We start from the raw sequence: 21,568 nt of genomic DNA on the forward strand, positions 1-21,568 counted from the left end.
CTGCAATTCATCCTCTTTAATTGTGAGAAGAGAGCATTTCAGAAGACCGAGAAGCGGGATGGTAATTATGGCGTCATTGCCGTTCACCATCTTGGCGGAGTCCTCAAAGTTTTGGAGGATGGTACATATGTCTGACATCCATGTCCACTCCTGATGTTTTATGTGTGGCATCAGACCTGTATACCGAAGGCCTTGTTGAAGCTGATAGTCAATAACTGCCCTCTTCTGCTCAAAAATCCTTCCCAACATCTGCAATGTAGAGTTCCAACGCGTGGGGACATCGCATATCAGTCAGTGAGCTGGAAGCTGCAAACGCTGCTGAAGCATGGCAAGGGCGGCAGAAGCTGTAGCTGACTTTCTAAAATGGGCACACAGGCAGCATACTCTGACAAGTTGCCTGTTGCCGCTTGGCTGAGGCAGTGCTGCAGTTCTTCCAGCTTGCAACTGATGTGCTCACTTCGGAGATAGAGGCTGAAGAGGAGGAGGTGCAGGAGCTGTAGAATGTAGGGGCAACCCTGATTGACCTAGGGTCCGCAATCCTCGGCGTCGGGAGGACGTGCTCCGTCCCAAGGTCCGATTGGGTCCTGGCTTCCACTATATTAACCCAGTGTGCCGTCAGCGAGATGTACCGTCCCTGCCCACAAGCACTTGTCCACATGTCAGTGGTTAGGTGGACTTTCCCAGTAACTGTGTTGTTGAGGGCACATCTAATGTTGTGGGACACGTGCTCGTGTAATGTGAGGATGGCACACCGAGAGAAATAGTGGTGGCTGGGGACCGAGTATCGAGGGACGGCCGCCGCCATCAGGTTGCAGAAAGCTTCCATCTCCATGAGCCTAAAAGGCAACATTTCGAGCGTAAGCATTCACTAGATGTGTGAATTTAGAGTGTGGCCTGTGGGGCATTGGCTGCGTATTTGCGCTTGCGTTCCAAGGACTGGGGTAGGGACAACTGAACGCTGCACTGCGGCAAGGTGATGGTGCTAGTTGAGAGTGTGCAACGACAGGTGCAGGGCGGGAGGCAGCTTGGCATGCGCCATGGACAGGGGATTGGCATGCATGCATAACAGCAGAACAAGCACTGGTGTCACCCGCAGACACTGTTGCTGGCCCTGGGATTCGGCCCACTTAGTCGGGTGCTTTGCTGCCATGTGCCTGATCACGCTGGTGGTAATCAAGCTGCTAATTTTGCTACCCCTGCTGATGCTGGCCTGGCAGATGGTGCAAATGGCCTTTTTGGGGTTATTTGCAGAGTCTTTAAAAAATAACCAGACTCGGGAAGACCTAACAGTTGTACTGGCAACTTCCGTCGTGTTGGCGTTACGAGGAATAATTTCCCGCCTTGTGTCTGCGACCACCACGCTGCTTCTTCCTGCCTGTTGTGGTGCTATGCTTCCTTACCCCTGTGTGCTGCTGTCCTCGCTCTGTATGTCCCCCTGTCAGGTTGTGTCAGTTACTATGTAATCCACCACCTCGTCTTCCACTTCTGCACCCTGGTCCTCCTCCTGACTTTCTGGCAATTGTGTCTCATCATCATCATCATCCACCTCTTGCGACAGTAATTGCACTTTCCCACCGTCTCCTTCGTGTGAAAGTGACTGCTCCAATATTTGGGCATCGCTACACTTGTTCTCCTCTTGACTCTCTTGAAGCTGGCAGGGCGAGAGGCCCAAATCTACAAATGGAAAAGTGAACAGCTCTTCTGAGTGTCCAAGTGGGGGATCAGTTGTCTCCGCATGGTGGGAGGAAGGAGGATCAGGTTGAGGAATATGCGGTCCAGAGTCACGGCTACTGAGACTTGACCATGTGAAAGACAGGATGGTGGTGGTGGCTAAGTGACTGGAAGCATTATCTGCTATCCAACCAATAACCTTTTGACACTGCTTTGGGTTCAATAGTGGTGTTATTCAGTCCCCTATTAATTGGGACAGGAAGGTCGAGCGACAAGATGTGGGTGTTTGTTGTGGCACAATTTCAGCTTGCCCACAGCCATGTCCTCGGCCTCGGCCTCTGCATGCACCATTACCATCACGATCACTTCCCCGTCCCTTGCCACGCACCTTGCCCATTTTTAATGGAGGACAATATTTTCCATGTTCACGAGAACTGGTTGATTTTGGAACGCAGTTATATGTGATACGTCTGACAGAGAACCACAATTTTAAATAGTAGGACTGTAATTTACTATTTTTCTACACAGAGACCTAGTGTGAATAGCTTGACAGACACACTGCAATGGAATGAAAATGGAAGAAATATATGATTTTTGAACAGTCTTATAGGTGATATGTCTGACAGAGAACCGCGGTTTTAAATAGTAGGCCTGTAATTTACTAATATTATTATACACAGAGACCTAGAGTGAATAGCTTCACCGACACACTGTAACGGAATGAAAATGGAAGAAATGTAGGATTTTTGAACAATCTTCTAAGTGATATGTCTGATAGAGAACCACGGTTTTAAATAGCAGGCTGTAATTTACCAATATTATTCTACACAGAGACCTAGTGTGAATAGCTTCACCGACACACTGCAATGGAATTGAAAATGGAAGAAATGTATGATTTTTGAACAGTCTTATAGGTGATATGTCTGACAGAGAACCACGGTTTTAAATAGCAGGCTGTAATTTACTAATATTATTCTACACAGAGACCTAATGTGAATAGCTTCACTGGAACGGAATGAAAATGGAAGAAATGTATGATTTTTTAACAGTCTTATAGGTGATATGTCTGCAAGAGAACCACGGTTTTAAATAGCAGGCCTGTAATTTACTAATATTATTCTATGCCTAGTGTGAATAGCTTCACCGACACACTGCAACAGAATGGAAAAGGAGACCAATATTTTCCACGTTCAGTTCAAATTTCTGGATTTTTATCGCTGAAATATGGAACAGATCTGGCTTTATTCTGCAGTGAGAACAAGCAAATGGGGCAGAAAAATGGTGTATACTGGATTGCTTTTTAAGCAAATAACCAGGATTAAGATAAAAAAAATTGCCTTTCTATGTCTAGAAATATCTGTAATTATTACAGCAGCAGCAAACAGGACATTCAATGGACCCTCTTGTGCTGTATCATACACTGCAGTCTGCCACATACACTGCCTGCCTGCCTAACTCCTGCTATCACCACTGAATATATGCAGCTGGATTAGTCTTCAGAAGGACTGTTATTTCAGGTGGATATATATATGTTGTGGAATACCTATATTAACTATGAAGAAGCATATCTCTCCCTGACGCAGCAGCAGCTCTCTCTACTCTGCCTGATTACAGGGTAAACTGTGACGAGCATGGCGGCGCCCGGTCTTATATACACCTGATGATGCTGTGCGGCCAGCCAATCACTGTAATGCCCACAACCAACATGGCTACAGCATTACAGTGCATGGCAGGCAATCCCTGCATATTCATTGGCTCTCTAAAGAGCACCAAACATGGCAGGGAAAGGACTCAAGTTGCCGCTCGAGCAACCCGGAAATATTTGCCAAGCGCCGAGCTTGTCGAGCACAGTGATGCTCGGGCAAGTACCGAGCAGTGGCGAGCACGTCCGCTCATCACTAGTGGTGATGTGTTTATATTCTACTTTTCCTCTGATTGTTCCATCCCTGATTTTGGCTTACAAATACTGATGTAAAATACTGACCAAACATGTTAACTTGCCCTTATTTAGGTAAACTCCTATTTGTGTGTGATGCACTAGTCAGAGGAGCTCAAGCTTTCTGCAAGCCACTCCATTGAACATGACCCAGAAACCAGTGGCCAACCTACGGAATGGGGGTTTGAAAGGATCCTTTTGAATGCTCTGTCCCTCAGATATTCTGTTATTTTTTTTTGGGGGGGGGATTTCATGCGCAGCACAGAAAACCAATCATGGCTCACTACAGGACCATATATAAAATATACAGTATCTGATTGCAGTCACGTCCTTAAAACACAGATACATCTGAATGGACCGTGACTTCTTTTATTTCAGGAGGAAAAGTGGTTTCATTTTTAATTAATGGGACTCACAACTTCATTTTAATTCAAGAGGCACAGTGACTATTTTGTTTTTAATTCAAGTGGCACAGTGGCCTAATTTTAATTACGGTGGCACAGTAACTTTATTGTAAATGCAGAGGGAGTAGTGGCTTCATTTTATATTCAGGGGGTACAGTAGCAAATTTTATTTTCAGGCATACACAATGGCTAATTATAATTTCTGGGGGGCACAGAAAAAAAAATCGCAGCATATACAATTTGCCTCCAAGAATCAGATGGCACTTGCCCATTCATGTCTATAGGCCAATTGAAAAACTTGGACCACACTCGGTTGACATCTGAGTATAGTCCGATTTTCACGGACTGACTTCATAGACGAGGTGAAGAAACTTTTTTTTCTCGCTGCCTCCAAGAAAATCAGGTCTCACTCTGATAAAACTCTGATCAGAGTCTGATTAACATAATAGGACCATTTTTCTCGTAAGGAGAGAAAACGGTCATATGACCCTAACCTTAGAGAGACAGGAACCATGGCTCTGAGACAAAAGCTTAGTTAAGCTATGGCTGGGTTCTAGTTTGAGAGGTCAGGTAGTAATTTAAGGCAGAAAGAGTAGTCAGGCAATCTAACGGTGAATTTCAGAAGAGCATCCCATGTGTAAGAAGCAGAATAATCAGAAATACAGGGTTATTTAGGCCAATCCAATATAATATGGACCAGAGCAATATGGAGTATTTACAGGCAATGATAGACACATGATGGAGATTTAAATAATGTGCTTAGAGCTGCCATTAGGAGCTGAACCTGTCTCTACTGATCGGTCAAGTGGACTATTACTGCTGATTCTAAAGCTATCCATTCTAGTAGCTGAATGGGGAACATACATCACAGCATCACAAGAGAAACCACCAGCTCTGTCTTTCATACTGATTGGGTTACCACTTCCAACGTCAGTGCCACGGCTAGGGACAGAGCAACAGGCCCAGCAGTGGACATCAGCAACAGAACAGGGGCAGGTGAGTTCCTTACAGACACCATATACATTTCCTTACATTGTACCTTGGCCATAGTAGTACTCATATTGATCCCTGTCTTCAGTGGCACACATGTAAGGTGCCCCAGCGAGGTAGTCGTGGGCGAGCTGTAGCCCCCTCTCGCTATGGCACCCTACAGACAATACGTGTCCTCTCTCTGAAGTGTGGCTGTGTATGTAGTGCTCTTCACTTACTTCACGCCATCCGATCGCGGCTGTCTCCAGGCAATTTTCTTCTGGGACCAGGGCAGCAATAATTTCAGAGGACACGAGGTTCTTAACCAGAACTTGGACTTTACTTGGGGAAGAGGAATATTTACAGTATTTACAGTCAGATATAATGGATAAGGCCCGACAGGTAATCATCTCCCTCACAGGCGCCGTTAACTGCTTCAGCCCTGGTTCCCTCTTTAAGCGGAGCATCTCTGTGGCTATAATTCCTGGCCCTAGAGACTCCTCTGTATTAACAGTGAACGGATCCGATATCTCTCCCCCACGTCTTGGCTTGGAGTACTGTTTAGCTTCCTCTGCTGCCTGCAGACCAGAAGTGTCCCGTGTCCTCACTACGCTTTGGTGAGTTTCTACGGCGAGCGAACAGGACTCGTGCTCTTGCGTGGGGAGAACTGCGCACTGGGATCTCACTGTCTGAGGGTTCGGAGCTCCCGTCTACCCTAGCAGCCACTATAGTAAGGCTGTCTCATCAGGTCGCAATCCCTTCTTGTACTACTCTATCACTTCCTGATTCAGGAAATTAAAACAGAGACTTTCCTAATATGCCCACCCTCAGTGAGCTGTCATCACAGAACCTTAACCCATCACTGTCTATAGCTCGGCTAGCAGACTCATCCTGACATCTGCACCCCGAACAGTGGCATCTTGTGGCTGTTTTCAGGTACTACAGCCCAGAAGGAACTATACCAGGAACAAGCTCTATATCTCTCTAGGCTTGATAAGGGCACTAAGTTCCCCCTCTGCTCTACCAACCGGACCACTAAAGCTAACCCCCTTAGCTTGGCCTACCACAGTTGGGGAGGTCTGTCTTCAGGAACTCTTCCTTTTACTCTCTCAGTCTCAAGGGAAGGCTACGCCCTTCCCCACTATTACACACACTTTGCTCCTTTTCCCAGTTGAGATCTACAATCAAATGTCTCTACAAAAGGCTCATAGAGTTATACGGACCAATTTTACCCATAATTTGCCGCTGTCTGTTTGTGGATTGTATATACTGTAGAATTACCTGAGGGACACTGTAACATACAGACTACATGAGGGTGCTGCAATGTTGATCAAGATAGCTAATCAATGATCCATCATGCCACACAACTATTGTAGAAGCTGAATCTGTGAATCAATAGGCAAATTCAGAGTTTTCTAAAGTTGTTTAACAAAAATCAATGATGCATGACTACTGGAAAGCTTCAACTTGATTCAGAAATTGTTTCTCAGAGTTATACTTGTCTATTAGCCAAGGTTTCCCCATGAGATAGAGTGGGGAACATCAGTATAACTCTGTCTGGAGGATACTGGCCATTTTTGTATTACAAAGACAACTATTTGCATGTATGTCCGGCATGACTGCATTGTTAATGGGAACATTTCCCGGCAAAATAATCTCCTTGCATAAATGAAATGACTGAATGTTGGGGGTTCCATGCTGGGAGGAGGGGTTGTCCCGGTGGTGCGAGGCTGCCAATCTACTATATAATCGGCTTATCCTGTCTGTCTGTCCGTCCAGGAAATCCCGCGTCACTGATTGGTCCGGCCGCGGCCAATCAGTGACGCGGGATTTCAGGACAAGATGGCGGCCATTAGCGGCTCATCTGCCGCACGGAGGTCAGCGGCGATGTAGCCGGGAGATGACCAATCAGCAACGAGCACAGTCCGGCCGCAAATTGGCGCCGGATTTGAAACATGCTTCGCTGATTGGTCGCACCCCCCCGGCCGCGACCAATCAGCGATATTGGCGCGAAATTTAAAACACCGCTTCTCTGATTGGTCGCGTCCAGCCAGCTGCGACCAATCAGCTACTGCCGCAGTCCGTCCAGGAATTGGCGCCGGATTTGAAACACGCAGGCCACCGTCGGGAGATCAGCGGCGATGCAGCCGGGAGATGACCGGTGCTAGCCGGTCATCTCCCGGCTGCTCGCAGCAGAAGTACCCCGACCGGCGGCCTCGCTCCCCGGTCCTCCCTTCACACTTGCCGTCGGGAGATCAGCGGCCTTAGCTGACGGTAGCTGCATGGAGGTCAGCGGCAATGCAGCCGGGTGATGACCGGCGCTAGCCTATCATCTCCCGGCTGCTCGCAGCGGAAGTACCCACACAGGCAGCGCCGCTCCCCGGTCCTCACTAACACGGTTCACTGATTGGTCGCGGCCGGCGAACAGGAGACCCCTGGCTGCAGCCACAAATAGTCGTGATGTAAGCGGAAGCAAGAGCCGGCTGCAGCCAGGGGAATTACGTGCTGGCTGTGCGTGGTCAGCGATGTTGTCACAAGCAGTATTGACAACATGAAGTAATTACAAAATTCATTAGGGGCCCCGGGGGGATACATTGGGGGGTTAATTTGAAGTAGTGCATAACCCATTTAAACACTGCTTCGCTGATTAGTCGCGCCCGGTCGGTCGCATACATATTCTAGAATACCCGATGCATTAGAATCGGGCCACCATCTAGTGTTTTATAAAAGCCCAGGGCCCGCAGCCAGGGCTGCCACCAGGAATTTTAGGGCCCCATACTGGCAAAATTTTCGGGTCCCCTTAAGACTCCGCCAAGGCTTTACCCCCGCTCTGCCTCCACCCCTCGAACTTCCACAGTCCCACCATTCATTCTTGGAAAAACTCCACTTTTGCACCACGTCCTCACCAATCACACATTAAATTACCATCAAACACCATATCACGTACATAGCCATCAGCTTTTGTTTTGGCCAAAAGATTTTTTAAGCCACCAACATGACAAGGTAGCCTCTTTGGCAGGGTCCTACTCTACTTTAACCTATTAAACATTTCTCAAAATATCCATTACTTTTTTATCTATATTTTTATTGATTTTTCTTTAAGGGAATGTGTCACATACAGTTGTGTTCAAAAGTTTACATACCCTGGCAGAATTTTTGCTTTCTTGGCCTAGTTTCAGAGAATATGAATGATAACAAAAAAACTTTTCCTCCACTCATAGTTATTGGTTGGGTGAAGCCATTTATTGTCAAATTACTGTGTTTTCTCTTTTTAAATCTTAATGACAACCAAAAACATCCAAATGACCCTGATTAAAAGTTCACATACCCCAGTTCTTAATACCGTGTCTTGCCCCCTCTAACATCAATGACAGATTGAAGTCTTTTGTGGTAGTTGTGGATGAGGTTCTTTATTTTCTCAGATGGTAAAGCTGCCTATTCTTCTTGGCAAAAAATCTCCAGTTCCTGTAAATTCCTGGACTGTCTAGTGTGAATTGTGAGCTTGCGATCTCCCCAGAGTGGCTCTATGATATTGAGGTCAGGAGACTGAGATGGCCACTCCAGAACCTTCACTTTGTTCTGCTGTAGCCAATGACAGGTTAATTTGGCCTTGTGTTTTGGATCGTTGTCATGTTGGAACATCCAAGTACGTCCTATGTGCAGCTTCTGGGCTGATGAGTACAAGTTTGCCTCCAGTATTTGCCGATAACATGTTGCATTCATCTTTCCTTCAACCTTCACCAAGTTTCCTGTGACTTTGTAGCTCACACATAACCGAAACATCAGCGATCCACCTCCGTACTTTACAGTAAGAATGGTGTTCCTTTCATCATAGGCCTTGTTGACCTCTCTCAAATGTAACGTTTATGGTTGTGGCCAAAAAGTTCAATTTTGGTCTCATCACTCCAAATTACCTAGTTCCAGAAGTTTTGAGGCTTGTCTCTGTGCTATTTGGCATATTGTAGGCGAGATGCTTTGTGGCATTTGCGCAGTAATGGCTTTCTTCTGGCGACTCGACCATGCAGCCCATTTTTCTTCAAGTGCCTCCTTATTGTCCATCTTGAAACAGCCACACCGTTAGATTTCAGAGAGTCCTGAATTTCAGCTGATGTTATTTGTGTGTTTTTCTTTGCATCCCGAACAATTTTCCTGGCAGTTGTGGCCGAAATTTTTGCTGGTCTACCTGACCGTAGTTTGGTTTTTACAGAGCCCCTGATTTTCCATTTGTTAATCACAGTTTGAATGCTGCTGACTGGCATTATCAATTCCTTGAATATCTTTTTGTATCCCTTTCCTGTGTTACACAGTTTAACTACTTTTTCCCGTAGATCCTTTGACAATTCTTTTGCTTTCCCCATGACTCACAATCTAGAAACATCAGTGGCTTGATGAAAGATGCAAGAGTCTGTCTGGATCCCAGAAACTCACTCAACTTTTATGCACACACACTGATTACAAGCAAACAGGTCAGAGGTGAGGATGTTACCTTTAGTAGCCATTGAAACCCATTTGTGTCAAATTCTGTGCATGTTATCAAGCCAAAATCACCAGGGTATGTGAACTTTTGATCAGGGTCAATTGGATGTTTTTGGTTGTCATTAAGATTTAAAAAGAGAAAACACAGTAGTTTGACAATAAATAGCTTCACCCAACCAATAACCATGAGTGGAGAAAAAGTTTTTTGCTATCATTCATATTCTCTGAAACAAGGCCAAGAAAGCAAAAATTCTGCTGGGGTATGTAAACTTTTGTGCACAAGTGTACATTTTTTTAAATGACCAATAATAATCATATACAAGGGACAAATACCATAACACCATGGCAGGAGCACATATTACCACCACATAGTGACTGAATAATACCACATACAAGGAACAAATATCTCCACACTGTGACGAGACCACATATTGCCACCATATAGTGACTGAATACTACAATACTGATCAGTAATAAAAAAAAAAAAACACAAAACTGATATTACCATAAGTGTCATTATGCACAGGAGCTCTGCACATAGTATACAGTGTATAGTGTCAGTGTACAGGTAATACAGTGATCACCAGTGACATTATACACAGGAGCTCTGTATATAGTATCAGTGTACAGGTAATATAGGGATCACCCGTGACATTATAAACAGGAGCTCTGTGTATAGTGTCAGTGTACAGGTAATACAGGGATCATCAGTGACATTATACACAGGAGCTTTGCGCATAGTGTCAGTGTACAGGTAATACAGTGATCACCAGTGACATTATACACAGGAGCTCTGTATGTATTGTATTGTCTTGTCAGTGTACAGGTAATACAGGGATCACCAGTGACATTATACACAGGAGCTCTGTATATAGTGTCAGTGTACAGGTAATACAGGGAACATCAGTGACAATATACACAGGAGCTCTGTATATAGTGTACAGTTAATACAGCAATCACCGGTGACATTATACAAAGGAGCTCTGTATATAGTGTATAAGTTACAGGTAATACAGTGATCACCAGTGACATTATACACAGGAGCTGTGTATATAGTGTCTCTGTATATATCCTCAACGCCCCCGACTCTCCCGATTAATTATATTTACATTCTCCCCTCTGCCCCAATTCATTTTGTCATGTACTTTCTCTCCCATCCCCACTTCATCATCATTTACTCTTTCCCACCCCCAATTCATTATTTGTTATCTCACACCCTTAATTCATTATTATTTGCTCTCCCCCTCCACCATCAAGTCATCATTTGTTCTGCCCACCCCCACCTTCAATACCCCATCTCCCATACTCAATTCATCATTCACTCTACCCACCTTCAGTTCATAATTTGCGCTCCCCCATCCCCCACCCTCAATTCATCATTATTTGCACTCCCCCACCCTCAATTCATTATCTGCTCTCCCCATTCCTCACTCCTAATTCATTTGCTCTCCGTACCCCCACTCCCAATTCATCATTTGCTCTCCCCATCCCCACTCCACATTCATCATTTGCTCTCACCTCCTCCCAATTCATCATTTGCTCTCCCCCCACTCCCAATTCATTATTTCCTCTTCCCCCACTCCCAATTCGTCATTTGCTCTCCCCACCCCCCCCACTCCCAAATCATTTGTTCTCCCCATCCCCACTCCCAAATCATTTGCTCTCCCCACCCCCGCCTCCCAATTCATCATTAGCTCTCTCCACTCCCCACTCCCAGTTCATCATATGCTCACTCCACCCCCACTCCCATTTTATCATTTAGTCTACTCAACCCCCAGTTCATCATGTGCTCTCCCCACTCTCAATTCATCATATGCTCTCCCCACCCCCCATTCCCAGCTCATCATGTGCTCTCCCCACTCCCAGTTCATCATGTGCTCCCCCCCACTCCCAGTTCATCATTTGCTCACCCCACCCCCTCTCCCAGTTTATCATGTGCTCTCCCCACTCCCTACTCCCAGTTCATCATGTGCTCTCCCTACCCCCTACTCCCAGTTCATAATGTGCTCTCCCCACCCCCCAAGAACATTTAATTAATTCTATTAAAAAAATGTTTTTCATACTTACCTCTCATATGATCCCCTGCACGCGCAACTCCACTTCTGGACTGGCATGTTGGCGCTCGATGCCGTGATCTCACAAAAGAAGGGGAGGGACTCCCTCGGAGCTGCATGGCCATTCAGTTTTGACGGCCGTGAGAGCTCTAAGGCTCCCTGCGCCGAGATGTACGCCATGCTCTGGCACGCGATACTCGGGCCCGGTGAGCAGAAGCACAAGAGGGGTGGCCCCCACTCTTTACTTCTGTTCACCGGGCCCCATACAGCAGTAAGGGCAGTAATCCCCTGAAGCTGGCCCTGCACGCAGCCTTGCACTGCCGGGACACATCCTTCCTCCTAGCACGGGGACCGCAGCATTGTTCCACTCCTGCTGCCGTCGGCCTCCTGCAGCAGTAACCCTGCCTCCTGTGACTCCTCTCCACCACAGCCGCCACCCCCCTCCCTCCCCGGTAAGCTACTATAAAATTAGACTATAACACTTTCCATCATTTTATTTAAAAAAAAAAATGTTTTCCTATTTTCCTCCCCAAAATTTGGGGTACTACTTATAGTCCGTGCATCTTATACTCCGCAAAATGCGGTATGTGTATAATCTAATCTTTTTATTTGAAATTAGGATTGTCATTGTCATACTAATTCTTTACCCTATAAAATAACTATTTTAATGTAGTACAATAAAAGCTAAGTTTTATTGACCTGCTTGAGAGGGGTCATTTCTAGTGGGGGTTTACCCGTTTATGCTTTTTTGGATTAGACAACATACCCTTCCCAGGTCATTCATCTCCATTTCTGGTTACTTAAAGCTGTATTAAATATTGACATGAGCACAGCGGATCAATAGCATCTGTGACCAGCTTGTGGAGTAGATCGATGGTAGTAGGCGCTATGGGAGAGCACGAGGGGAGTGTGCCCTGATGTGGGGAAAAGAGGAGCTTAGGTGAATGCCAGTCAGGAAGTGCGTCATAGCTGGAGAGCGCGTTAGTATGGGGCATAAACCACCTTGTAATTACCAGGGAGCGTGCCGAACCAGAAATCCAGAATTTGTAGTATTAACATTCTGGTGCATAGTAGGTGCATGCACTGTCAACCGGGGGCCAGCTCTAATAGACATGTGGTATTTTGTCGCGGGCCAAATACAATTATATTGCGAGCCAGATTTGTCTTAAGAGTCTGAGCTTGACATGTATGATTAAGGTTGTTAGAGAACATTGATAATATTAATTAATTAATAGAACGCAGTGTGTAGTTTTTTGTAATATAATTTGGTGTACAGTACATTTATGTCAAGGTGTGTGCCAGGATCAGACTCTATAATACACCTGGTACTGTTAATTTGTGCCAAATGTTACAAATATATATGTACTGTACAGACCAAAAGTTTGGACACACCTTCTCATTTAAAGATTTTTCTGCATTTTCATGACTATGAAAATTGTACATTCATACTGAAGGCACCAAAACTATGAATTAACACATGTGGAATTATATACTTAACAAAAAAGTGTGAAACAACTGAAAATATGTCTTATATTCTAGGTTCTTCAAAGTAGCCACCTTTTGCTTTGATGACTGCTTTGCACACTCTTGGCATTCTCTTGATGAGCTTCAAGAGGTAGTCACCGGAAATGGTCTTCCAACAATCTTGAAGGAGTTCCCAGAGATGCTTAGCACTTGTTGGCCTTTTTGCCTTCACTCTGCAGTCCAGCTCACCCCAAACTATCTCTATTGGGTTCAGGTCTGGTGACTGTGGAGGCCAGGTCATCTGGCGTAGCACCCCATCACTCTCCTTCTTGGTCAAATAGCCCTTACACAGCCTGGAGGTGTGTTTGGGGTCATTGTCCTGTTGAAAAATAAATGATGGTCCAACTAAACGCAAACCGGATGGAATAGCATGCCACTGCAAGATGCTGTGGTAGCCATGCTGGTTCAGTATGCCTTCAATTTTGAATAAATCCCCGACAGTGTCACCAGCAAAGCACCCCCACACCATCACTCCTCCTCCTCCATGCTTCACAGTGGGAACCAGGCATGTAGAGTCCATCCGTTCACCTTTTCTGCGTCGCACAAAGACACGGTGGTTGGAACCAAAGATCTCAAATTTGGACTCATCAGACCAAAGCACATATTTCCATTGGTCTAATGTCCATTCCTTGTGTTCTTTAGCCCAAACAAGTCTCTTCTGCTTGTTGCCTGTACTTAGCAGTGGTTTCCTAGCAGCTATTTTACCATGAAGGCCTGCTGCACAAAGTCTCCTCTTAACAGTTGTTGTAGAGATGTGTCTGCTGCTAGAACTCTGTGTGGCATTGACCTTGTCTATAATCTGAGCTGCTGTTAACCTGCGATTTCTGAGGCTGGTGACTCGGATAAACTTATCCTCAGAAGCAAAGGTGACTCTTGGTCTTCCTTTCCTGGGGCGGTCCTCATGTGAGCCAGTTTCTTTGTAGCGCTTGATGGTTTTTGCAACTGCACTTGGGGACACTTTCAAAGTTTGCCCAATTTTTCGCACTGACCTTCATTTCTTAAAGTAATGATGGCTACTCGTTTTTCTTTACTTAGTTGTTTTTTTCTTGCCATAATACAAATTCTAACAGTCTATTCAGTAGGACTATAAGCTGTGTATCCACCTGACTTCTGCACAACACAACTGATGGTCCCAAAGCCATTTATAAGGCAAGAAATCCCACTTATTAAATCTGACAGGGCAGACCTCTGAAGTGAAAACCATTCCAGTGACTACCTCTTGAAGCTCATCAAGAGAATGCCAAGAGTGTGCAAAGCAGTCATCAAAGCAAAAGGTGGCTACTTTGAAGAACCTAGAATATAAGACATATTTTCAGTTGTTTCACACTTTTTTGTTAAGTATATAATTCCACATGTGTTAATTCATAGTTTTGATACCTTCAGTGTGAATGTACAATTTTCAAAGTCATGAAAATACAGAAAAATCTTTAAATGAGAAGGTGTGTCCAAACTTTTGGTCTGTACTGTATATCCCAAATTTTGAACACGTTTATGAAAATTAGAAATGTTCATTTCACATTAGGCTTCCAGAAAATACTAAGTGAAATCATGGCCCAATCACATTGTGGTTAGATTAGACAGTTTTAAATGTAGTTTGTCTGTCTGAAGGGGTCTAATGACTAACAACAGCTGTTGAGTTTCTTTACAAACAAGGGGGCATCATCGTTTTTACAATTGACTCGTGTATGTGAAATATGCTTACATCTCTAAGGGGTTTGCTGGAAAAGATTCAAGACCTTAGATTTTCCCAGAAAGCTATATCATTGTACACTACATTATGTGCATCATCTGTTCACTAGTAATATACACAGATTGCCCATTGCTTTATTAATAATACACAACAGGATCCAAAAAGAAGCATATTACTAAATATGACAGCAATATGTCTCCGTTAAACTTTAGAAATTATTCAAAGTTCTATGTAACTTTTTTATGTTATGGAGAGAAACATACTTCTTCTTTAAGTGGGTCCTTCTTAACCTTCTTTAAGAGGAGTAAACTTTCCTCCCATACGAAAAAGACTGTAGGTACTGTACATCATGGTGACTGTATGTAAGCAGAATATGCTGTATTATGCAATGCCAGTGCTTTATCTCGTTTGAATGTAGTTCAGTGTGTAAAGATTAATATTGTAATATTATCTGCTGGCACTAAATGTCACTGTTGTGGAAGATATACATAGAGCTGCTTTGAGGAAGTAGAATAGGCTGTGGCTGAAGCCACAAGGCATGCAGTGGTTCCCTTTGCTGATCAAGGACTAGAATTAGGCTGGAGACATGGCTCAGGTCTCAAAGAAACAGCCTAAGTGTCATGTCGCATGATTTAGGAAACATACAGAGAGTATTATTGTGTTGTTGTGCTGCCTTGCAATAGGGTTTGCCCCTTTTAGAAGTTGACCTGTCTCTCTCCATGTGACTCTGATGTAGCTCTGATGTCAGTAACCCCTCCCTTCTTCTTCTTCATTCTTCTTCCTAATTTACAGTTTGTCAGCCATCTTAGAAGCTCATGTGTTTGCATCTCTGGTTCAGAAAAGCATTTTTTACGTACTGTAATTTTGCATAACTACAAGAATTCAGCTGGAAAATAAACCTTCTTCTGTAATCTGTATATGTGCCTCTGCAGTCGAGTAAAGCTATCTGACTATATCACGTCAAGTGTAACGGTACATAGATAAAGCCATAGAAACGGTGGCTCAAGTACCTCACACTCTCAGATTACTAACGGAGTCAGAATACTAAGGCCACAGTCACACATTCAGTATTTTGTCAGTATTTTACATCAGTATTTCTAAGACAAAATCAGGAGTGGAACAATCAGAGTAAAAGTATAATAGAAACATCTGCATTCTTCACAAACTCCTGGTTTTGGCTTACAAATACTGATGTAAAATCCTGAGCAAATACTGAACGTGCGAACGTGGCCTTATAAAGAAGGAACCTCAGATGAATCTGTGAAGAATTCAGCAGCTGCAGAAAAACAAGTCAGAGGTAAAGTAGTTGTAAAATGCATTTTGAGGTAACTAGACATGAATGTGTAGGCAGCTAACATCTCTGATAACAGTGGTTGTTATTTGAATGGTATACTGATAAGGTTCACCTGATGAAGTGGACTTACCAAGCTGCAGGTCACATGGACTGAGAATAATGGCACAGTGTCAACAACAGGAAAACGCTATGCTGGACGGCAAGCAAACAAGCATAGCAGGATACACCAGAAGCCACATAGCCAGGAGTTTATAAAAACACTGGAAATAAGATGTAGGGTTAAACGGTCCAGATCTAGTAAGGATATTGGCATTTAGTGCTTGTTTCGCAGGCAAGTGGAGGTCATTGTGGAAGGAAGTCGTTTTGGTGGCAGAAAGAACAATATGGGATGCTCCCTGAGAACTTGTTGGAACATGTAGTTCTTAGGCCTATGCTTGTGCATCTGGAGCTGGAGCTTTGTAGAGGGTCACCTGGCTAAGTGCTACTTCATTGAGTGATAACTTGAAGTGTGTCTTTGGGAAAAGACGGTGAGCTGACTGTAAAATAGTTTTCACTTTAACATCTGATTCCTAGATAATCTCAGCTGTGGGAAGGAACAGTTTGTCAGTAGTGATGAGAAAAAGTGTATTGTTAACCCTTTTGGTGAGCACGCTCGGGCGCTCACCGAGTATTTGCGACGTGCTCGGAATCTATGTTGTGTCGCCGCAACTGCATGTGTCACGGCTGTTAGACAGCTGTGACACATGTAGTGATTGCCTCACAAACAGGCAATCCCTGCATGTGTCACAGCTGTCTTACAGCCGCAAGACTTGCCGCTGCGGCGTTTCAAACATAGATGCCGAGCACGTCGCAAATACTCGGCGAGCACCCGAGTGTGTGCAAGGTGCTCCAGCGAGGTAGTCGTGGGCAAGCTGTGGCCCCTGCTCACTCTGGCACCCTACCGACAATGTGTGTCCTCCCTCTGATGTGCTGCAGTGTATGTGGGGCTTTCCACTTATTTCAGACCAGCCGTCCGCGTCTGTCTCCAGGAATTTCTCTTCTGGAACCATGGCAGCAATAAATTCAGAGGACACGAGGTTCATAATCATAACTGGGACTTTACTTGGGGAAGAGGAATATGTACAATATTTACAGGCAGATATAATGGAGAAGGCCCAACGGGTTGTCATCTTTCCCACAGGTATTTGATACAACAACAGCCCTGGTTCCCTCTTTAAGTGAAACATCTCTGTTCCTCTGTTCTCTAGGCCTAGAGCATCGTTCTCACCAATGACAGTATATCCGGATCCTAGTTCTCCCCACGTCCTAAACTTGAGTCCTAGCTTCTTCTGCAGTCTACAGACAGAATGTGCCCCCGGGTCCTCAATAGCTCTCTTTACCCTAGCAGCCAGTTATACAAAGCCTGTCTGTCTTGTCCCAGGTACTACACACTACTACATGTGCTTGCTAAAAGGGTTAACAATACATGCTCGCTCATCACTATTTGTCAGTGTTTGAGAAGTTAGTTCTGGTTGAGTCTTCTAGGGTTCTAGAGCCATGCTAAAAGATGTCAACCATGGAAAAGACATGGTGGGTTGAGTGGGGCTGAGCTCATAAACCGTGACGCCTAAGATGATGTATCTTTGGGATTGTGAGATATACTAACTTGGAGAGGACAAGCAAGTAGCTGATGTTGGAGATCTGGTTGGCCTTCTGGCCACAGATGTGGTTTGGTTAGTTCAGTTGTGAGGTGCAACAGACTGAATTTAGTCCCTGAAACAGACTGTGGGAAAAATTCCCTTGAGAGAGAACCTGGGTTAATAGGAGCAGGGTTCTGCAAAGCAGGCCATGGTTCAGAAGGCATATCCAACAGTGGGGAGTGCATTGGCAGTGAAGACCTGTGTGAAGTAATGTAAGTCTGAGATGGAGCCTTGTGGACCCAAGAGAGGCTTAAGATACAGAAAAGCATTACTATAGAATTCTGATCTATTTAGGTTCGGTAACCATAACCAATATATTTCAGTCCAGGCACATTATGGACTGAACAGGTGCTGGGATGCAGGGAGGGAGTGCTTGTGAGATGAGAACCGGTTTGATTGGACAACATGAAGGGAACAATGACCAGTAGTTTCTGTAGGGCTAATGTAGCGTGAAGGTTGCTTGGTGTGAAAAAGTGTTTTAGTTGGGTTACTGAAAAATAGAGTGTTTTCTACCTCATGTAACCAGCGACTACTATTGTGAACTGTAATCTTTATGTGTATTTTGGCCATTTATACTAAACTGTAACCACTATGCTTGTTGTGCCACTGTTTAGTGAAAAAGTGAAGTAAAGACATCCTTTAAACTGCAAGCAAATAGGAAGGGGAAAGGGGTCCCTAAAAGATCTAAGGACTGGGAGCAAAAACAGGATACTTCCTAACAGAAAAGTTAGTTGCAGAAACGAAGATTAAAGGGAACAAAACTGGTAGAACCAGAAGTCCCAGGATATCAATTGTCCAAAGCACAAAGAACTGAACTAGGCAACTTTGCCAGAGCATGAGCGAAACAACACTGATGCCCAGCGGGGAATGAGAGACAGGTGCTGAGTAATAAAGAGTGAAGAGATCACGTGACCAAGACACCCAGCACCAGAGGAAAAGACTAGAAGCCAGATAACCACAACAAGATGGCCGATAGTAAAACAACATAGATTCTAACAGCTAGATCTGTCGCAGAGAAAACTGTGACTCTATCTTAACTGCTGCACCCAGTAAACTAAGTGACACATAACTGAAATCAGGGTGTCTATATCATGCTGATGTCAGATTACATAAAAAAATCTGCTGACAGATTCCTTTTAATAAAGCTCTTTAAATTTGATGACATATATGAAAATTGTTGAAGTAAATCTGAAAATATTTAATCGTCAGTGCTGTGCTGTGCCCAAAGTTTGCAAGCTAATCAGATAAATGTGGGCAAACATGAAGAAGTCTGATTGGCAGCTACATTCTTATAGTGTAAGAGGGTACTAAAATCCTGACAGTAAGGCGTCTATAGGGTTATATCCCCTGTGGAAAATTATGCAAAATAACTCTTCTCACGTAAGAAGAAAGCTGTCTTTCTAGTACCACCTGAAGGAGCGCTATGTTTCACATTTTACCAGGAACGTGGACAGATCGCTGCAGAGGTAAGACTCTCTGCAAGGATTCCATCCTACGTTTGGTAACAAATGGATGACACAGAAAACAGATCTTTGTCCTTTCTTTTAACCCTTCACCACTACAAACAAGTTTTACACTTCCATTTTTTCTTCCCCTTCTTCTTTCATTCATACATCGTTGTAGCTGTTCAAAGGCTCGTTTCTTCTTAGTTGTACTTTTGAATGACAACATTTGTTTTGCAAAAATAATGTACATGAAAACAAGAAAAAAAATTAAATAAAAAAATTAAAGCATTATGAAATGGTGAAAAAGATTAAATTCTGCAATAGTTTTTTGCAGTTTGTTTGTTTTTATGGTTTTCATTGCACAGTAAAAATGACCAAGCATAGCAACATGATTCTTCAGGTCAGAACGATCATGGCCATACCAAAACATTTTTTGTTTGTTTGTTTTCTTTTTTTCAGTGGTAAAAAACAATTCAGCATCTTGTGGAAAACAATTGGTTTTTGTCATTATTGGTACCAATTTTATTTTAATTTTGTGGAGTTGCAGTGATCGAAAAATGGCAATTCTGGTGTTTCAAAATGTAATTACTTTACAGTGTTTACAGTATTAAATTTGTTTCTTTTTTATGACTTTTGTATCATATTTTACATGTTCAAAAAAAAATAAAGAATAAAAATATATATATGTTTTCATCAGACTTTTGTGCAATATGGAATATGTTTATTTTTTACTTTTTAATGTCTTTATTTTTAAGAGGAAATGGGTGGTGTCTTGAATTTTTATATTTCTTTTAAAGACTATTTGCTATTTTTTGCATTTTTTTATCCCCCAGAGCTGAAATTGCATTGTCCGATTGCTTATTCTATATATTGCAATATCACATGAACAGAGTATACACCTGTGACTAGGTTTCAAAGGAGTAACCCATGGACACCCTGCGATCACTTTCCACTGGGGTTAAACAGGAGTGATCAGAAAAATCTTTGGACACTCCTCCAGAGCCTGCTCCATCCACCCATAATAGTACGTCCTATGTTGGTTAGGAGTTAAGCTGGCCATACTGTTCAACTGTCACCCAACTCCACTATAAACATACAGTGCATATATAAAGTCTACACACCCCCATTAAAATGCCAGGTTTTTGTCATGTAAAAAACATTATTCCAGGAATCATTTCAGACCTTTTTCTACCTTTTAAAGGGAACCTGTCACAATTTTTTCTGCCACCTTTCAGCCCCATATGACAGCATTCTAAAATGCTGCACATATGACTCCAATTCACCCTACAAGACAAAAAACCTCAAACTTTTACTATACTCTTTTAGGGAGAGGTCCGGTTTAATGGGCGTCGCTGGTCTTGGCCAGGTGCCTCCTCTCTTCTTGGGATGCTGCCGTCCTCCTAAGCTTTGTGTGGATGACGCGCCCTACATCATCCACACAGTGTTCCCCTTTGTGCTTCTGTGCAGGCGTACTTTTCTGTGCCCTGCCGAGGGCAGAACACAATACTGCAGTGCGCATGCGTCGGCAAATTAGATGCAATTTCACACAAAACCCCAAAAACGCGCCGGTGTGTTTTCCACGTTATGCAATAAACATTTACATTTTATGTACGTCAATATGTATTGTCTTTTCTCTCTCTTCTTTATACTGACTACTCTTTAACATGAGTTTAAATGTATTGTCTAATTCTGAACACAATCACATCTATAATTATAAGAGGGTGTCCACAATTATGCGAATACATTAATTTAGTTTTGTTATTTTTATTTCCCATCTCAAAATGATTTCAGTTTGTTTTTTTTAATGGAATTCTGCAGATTATAGGTGACATTAACCCCTTCATGACATGTGACTAATACACTGCTCAAAAAAATAAAGGGAACACTTAAACAACAGAATATAACTCCAAGCTAATCAAACTTCTGAGAAATCAAACTGTCCACACTGATTGACAATCAATTTCACATTCTGTTGTGCAAATGGAATAGACAATAGATGGAAATTATTGGCAATTATCATGACACTCTCAATAAAGGAGTGGTTCTGCAGGTGGGGACCACAGACCACATCTCAGTACCAATGCTTTCTGGCTGATGTTTTGGTCACTTTTGAATGTTGGTTGTTCTTTCACATTCGTGGTAGCATGAGATGGACTCTACAACCCACAGAAGTTGCTCAGGTAGTGCAGCTCATCCAGGAAGGCACATCAATGCGAGCTGTGGCAAGAAGGTTTGCTGTGTCTGTCAGCGTAGTGTCCAGAGGCTGGAGGCGCTACCAGGAGACAGGCCAGTACACCAGGAGACGTGGAGGGGGCCGTAGGAGGGCAACAACCCAGCAGCAGGACCGTTACCTCCGCCTTTGTGCAAGGAGGAACAGGAGGAGTGTAGCATCGGCGTCCCTGCCCTCTGCTAGGCAGGGACGCCAT

The sequence above is a fragment of the Phyllobates terribilis genome, unplaced genomic scaffold, assembly GCF_046119375.1.
Source record: "Phyllobates terribilis strain yellow unplaced genomic scaffold, ASM4611937v1 Scaffold_4__5_contigs__length_816908805, whole genome shotgun sequence".
In the NCBI taxonomy this organism is placed as follows: domain Eukaryota; kingdom Metazoa; phylum Chordata; class Amphibia; order Anura; family Dendrobatidae; genus Phyllobates; species Phyllobates terribilis.